This window comes from Alosa alosa, chromosome 6, assembly GCF_017589495.1.
Source record: "Alosa alosa isolate M-15738 ecotype Scorff River chromosome 6, AALO_Geno_1.1, whole genome shotgun sequence".
NCBI classification, from domain to species: domain Eukaryota; kingdom Metazoa; phylum Chordata; class Actinopteri; order Clupeiformes; family Clupeidae; genus Alosa; species Alosa alosa.
In genome coordinates this window covers 4,181,344-4,187,203 of record NC_063194.1, presented here as the reverse complement: position 1 = coordinate 4,187,203, position 5,860 = coordinate 4,181,344, and positions in this window count along the sequence as shown.

Here is a 5,860-nt window from a genome sequence, read left to right as displayed (position 1 = left end):
GGGGAGGCTTATTTCCAACTTGGTCCAGCAGAGGGCAGCGTTACATTTCAAAAGTGTAGCTCTATTTCCAGTCAGATTGTTTTACTATCTTTACTTTTAGTTAAATTCATGATTATATATTCAGTAGGTTTACAGAGAGGCAAAATTGGTTTAATTATTTTTAATTGTACTAATTACTTCACAGAGCATTGGCATTCACTAAAGCCACTGTCTATTTCGGCTTCTGAAGTTAAAACCAAGAATCAAACGAGCTCATTACTTTGCAATTCACAAACTTTAAAAACAGAAACAGAAGACTTAAACTTTTCAATTTTTCCCTTGAACCTCAAATCTGTACTCTTTGGAAGCCATTTGCCTATCCAACCCTGTCCAGACCCCTGGGGACACCTGCTTTGAATGGGAGATTATGCGCGCTTAACCTGGGCTACCACCAGGCTGGGTTACCGTGGAAGTGGCAGTGGACACAGATGGACAATACTTTATTTATAACACTGAAATGGCACATTTGTAGGCTTGTAGGCCATGCTTATGACAATGGCTCAGTGCTTTGTGTTTGCTGTGTAAGACGGTGTCTATAGTTCCAGGAAACAGTGTTTATCTTGATAGTAACCAGTTGTACTGCTGTGATTGTTTGTAACCTACTATGCTTTAGCAGTGCTTGTTGCTATAGTTGTTTCTGCAATGCTTTTGAAATTTCACTGTTGTGGTAGTATATTTTACTGCTGAGACAGATTTGCTAACAGGATCAATAATGTAATGTGTTGATTACGCAGGTAGTTTACATCATGGTACACCATTTGAACAACACTGTAAGCTGCCTCAGACGAAAGCCTCTCACAAATGTAGTAAGAGTGCCTATTGGTACGGTGGTTGGTGCTTTGCTTTCATAATAATGGTCATCACTTTGATCTGGCCACTTTTGTAAATACCCTAGGTCCTCCCAACAGTGTGTGTGTCTGCGTTATCATGGTACAAATTTTGAACAACACAAGTATCTTCAGACAAAAGCTTCTGCCAAATGTAGTAAGTACCTATTGGTACGGTAGAATACCCATGTTGCTATTCTCCTGCTGACAGAAGCTTGCAGTGCTCTGTCTGTGTCTCTATGGGTCTGCCTGTCTGTGTGTGTGTGTGTGTGTGTGTGTGTGTGTGTGTGTGTGTGTCTTGTATGGCCAGCAGCATTGGAGTGTGTGTGTGTGTGTGTGTGTGTGTGTGTGTGTGTGTGTGTGTGTGTGTGTGTGTGTGTGTGTGTGCGTGCGTGCGTGCGCGTATGTGTGTGTGTGTGTGTGTTTGTGTGTGTGCATGTGCATTGCATTAGTGTACTCTGTAAGTTGTTGGCCAGGAAGTCAATGACCCAGAGCAGGACACATGTGCAGGAGACCAGCCCAGATGGCTCAGCCATTTGCGCCACTGAGTTCACCAGTGCTTCACCAGTCAGTCAGGAGCAGGTCACAGACGCAGGACGCGGCAGGTGTTCAAAGGGAAAGGGGAACGCTTGGCCATATAGCCTTGCATACAAAGCCTTCAATTCCCAAGGTGTATACAAATGGGATGACTCATTGTTTAAATGTTGGACTGAGTTAAACATGCTTTTCTGACTAAATAAGGATTTACCATAAAAGGTACTTCTCCTATAATTCTTGTGATTGTGTGAAAATCCAGAGTCATGACTCATTGTCATATGTGTACTATGCAAAACAATTCATGGTTTTTGTCTGTAAAATGATCTGAATTGAAACTGAAATATTGTTTTTGTAAATGATGTAAGATTATGTGTTTGAACAGCTGATGAAGGTTTAATGGGTGGTTGCCTGGTATGCTACAGCTTTCTGCTACAGTTGATATACAGGTTGATGGTGGGGTATACACACCTTTGATCACAAGCACTGATGAAAGAGCACATGTCATTTATTCAAACACACACACACACACACACATACTGTACACACACACACACACACACATGTTGCAGTAAAATCTGTTACCACTTGGTTAATTATTGCAATCTCACTGTCTCTGATATGCACCCACGCGTCGCTATGTCATGCCATAATGAAACACACACACTCAAACACACACACATACAGTACACACACACACACAGACTAGTAGTGGTGTCACCTTGTTTACCAGGAAAGATCCATTCCTGAAACCAGCCCTCTTAATGTGCACAGTGTGTGTGTGTGTGTGTGTGTGTGTGTGTGTGTGTGTGTGTGTGTGTGTGTGTGTGTGTGTGTGTGTGTGTGTGTGTGTGTGTGTGTGACCCAGAGCAGATGCTTTTCTGACTAAATAAGGATTTACCATAAAAGGTACTTTCTCCTATAATTTTGTGATTGTGTGAAAATCCAGAGTCATGACTCATTGTCATATGTGTACTATGCAAAACAATTCATGGTTTTTGTCTGTAAAATGATCTGAATTGAAACTGAAATATTGTTTTTGTAAATGATGTAAGATTATGTGTTTGAACAGCTGATGAAGGTTTAATGGGTGGTTGCCTGGTATGCTACAGCTTTCTGCTACAGTTGATATACAGGTTGATGGTGGGGTATACACACCTTTGATCACAAGCACTGATGAAAGAGCACATGTCATTTATTCAAACACACACACACACACACACATACTGTACACACACACACACACACACACATGTTGCAGTAAAATCTGTTACCACTTGGTTAATTATTGCAATCTCACTGTCTCTGATATGCACCCACGCACGTGCCATGTCATGCCATAATGAAACACACACACTCAAACACACACACATACAGTACACACACACACACAGACTAGTAGTGGTGTCACCTTGTTTACCAGGAAAGATCCATTCCTGAAACCAGCCCTCTTAATGTGCACAGTGTGTGTGTGTGTGTGTGTGTGTGTGTGTGTGTGTGTGTGTGTGTGTGTGTGTGTGTGTGTGTGTGTGTGTGTGTGTGTGTGTGTGTGTGTGTGGTCAAGTGTGTTTATGCAGGGTGGAGACGATGCGGTGGGGACACTCCAGGAGTTTGTGTGCCACCCAGGAAGTGAACCAGACATCGCATGAGGGTGAAACGGTGGCCATGAAGGGACACCACCTCGGATACACACCCTTGGACACAAAACACACACACACACACACACACACACACACACACACACACACACACACACACACCCACGGCCACTACATCCTAATCTTCTTCTCCTCTTGTCTCATGCGCTTATCAAGATGTTCCAGCTGAACTCCGGAGCTGTTTTTTCCCCCTCAAACAATTCTGGAAAATTAAACCACATAGATAAAGTACAGCATATCTGTCTGACAGTGGTCAGCGATGGGTTGAAGAAGTGCAATAACAACCAACATTCTCTCTCTCTCTCTTTCACACTCTCTCTCTCTCTCTCTTTCACTCTCTCTCTCTCTCTTTCACTCTCTCTCTCTCTCTCTCTCTCTCTAGAGCTCCAGCACATGATCGTACCAGTTAATCTACCTCAGGTTTTTTTTTTTTTAAACACCAGTGTGAAGTTATCAGTTCAGGTTTGCGCACTGAAAAGAAAGCATGGCAATGAGGCCCCTTTGTTGCTCAAAAATATTGCAAAACAAATGGTTATTTCTTCTATTTATTATAATTTCTACTATTTCATACTAAACTATATCAATGCATGTACCATAGTGATGGAAAACTCATAGGGCAGTAAAACAATTACAAAGCATACAACTATAAAATTGAGATTATACTGAGGTGGGGCTCCTGCTGAATCAGTCACGTGTGCTTTGGTATCGGTTTATTCCCAGATTATTGCAGGGAGTGCATAAACAAGAGGACTACTTGGAATCAACAACCAGGAAGAAAACGGAATTATTCCATCGGGGTAAAGGGTACAATAGTGTGGACACGCAGTGCGATTACATGCAAACAAACAATCAGAAATCGTTCCGATAATACTCTAAAATGTCATGTAAACTGTTTACTCTGATTGAAATCCAATTTTATGAAATCAGTGAAGATAACCTGGATGCTCCGATTACAGTTGGAGTTTATAACATTTCTAAATGCAAACGATTCATTATGGGAATCACATTTTTACTTGTTCACTTAGCATGCAAACTGGAATATTTCAAATTCTGATAATACTCTGATTGGTACTTTAATCAGATTGTCCTGCACATGAAACACACCCACAGAGAAGACAAAATATGTCTGCCATAGCTGTCTGGTGGCATTAAGAATGTCGTCTACATTCAGTATCATGACCTCTTAAATATGTCTTGCAGTTTTTGCCCATTGCTTGAACACTATAGACACATGCTTAGACCAAAGTAACATAACTTGAAGCTTTAAACTATACCTTAAACACAGTGTAATCATACCTTAAACAAAAGCCCTGCTTTGCACTTTAGTTCCAATTCTGCAACACACTTTTTCCTTTCTGCAACACACTTGTTCCTGCACACACACTATTTCATGCATAAGACACTTCATAAGTTCATAAATTAAATATCATGGGTACCATTGGGACAGCACATCTATTCAAAATACAAAACACATTGGGTGATTGAAAGCACTTAGACACACACCAGAAAATACATACTACCAATCAGCCAGTCACAGATATGCATCAGTTGAGCCATTTTGAGAACTTTGTAAGCATGGAGGCAGGGAGAGCAAGAGGTAGAGGAAGAGGAAGACAAAGAGAGAGAGGAGTAGGAGGTGGTCGAAGAGGCTATGCACGGAACAATATTTCAGATGATATTAGAGCAACTTTGATGGATCATGTGATAAATCATGGCCTGGGAAGCTGGGCAGAGTCCACCACATCTGAGCCTGTTTTTCTGTATTTACAGAAGTGTATTTTTGGTTTTAGAGTATTTTTGTTTTATTTTTGCATTACTGCATTTACTGTACTGTAAAGTATATTGATGTACAGTATTGAGTACTTTCATTTTGGTTGTTGTGAAAACCTTTGTTGGAAAAAAACATAACAACAACTGTTACATTGAGCTTCATCAAAGTGTTACATTGAGCTTCACAGAATTCTAACTGATGAACTGAATAAAAGCAGTGAAAATTAAAGACTGCAGTGTTTTATATCAAGTACACTAGTGTGTTGCTGCTAATCTGAAAGCGTATTCATATGATGCAAGTGTGTATCATTTTGTCATCAGAGTGACATTTTGACAAAGGATTGTTAAGTTTTGATAGCAGAGTTTCAATTCGACATAGATGTATTTTCTACCTTTATTTCCCAGTGCTGTGTCTTGTGTGATTGTGTGTAAAGTTTTGACACAATGAGCTGAAGTTTTGCAAAGAAAAAAAAAGTGTTCAAGCAACAGCATGTTATTACATAAGTTGAATCAATTAGGCCTGCAGTACATGTGTAATGAATGGTCAGCCTATGTCTATGATTTGAGTGAATGTTCTATCAGAGAGGGCTGAAGCGGAGCAAAGATCTTTGGTGCTTTGTTCTTTGTGTCTGGTAGACTGAAACGAGTGTCAGTGTGTCACCAGAGTGCAGGAGGAAGTCAGTCTTAAAATAAAAGTCCCATAAAAGTCTTCATGATGGAGATTAGCTGCAATAATACCATTCCAGAAGTGAGAGGCCCAATTACTTATTAACAGATGCCCCAGATATGAAGAGAATCAACAAAATGATTGTAATGAAATGAAACTGTGGGGAAATGAAACTGAGGGATGCTAGGGGTAGTTAGTTAGTTTGCAGGCCATCTATCTTCTTCTTTCTATATGTGATTGTACAATTCTACCATCCAATTAATGCAAAAAACATACACAATGTTATGTGGGAAAAGGTATAATCGCTTGCAATTCACTGCCGGAAGACTACAGTAAAGCAGTAAGAAAAAAAAGGATGAGTGTGT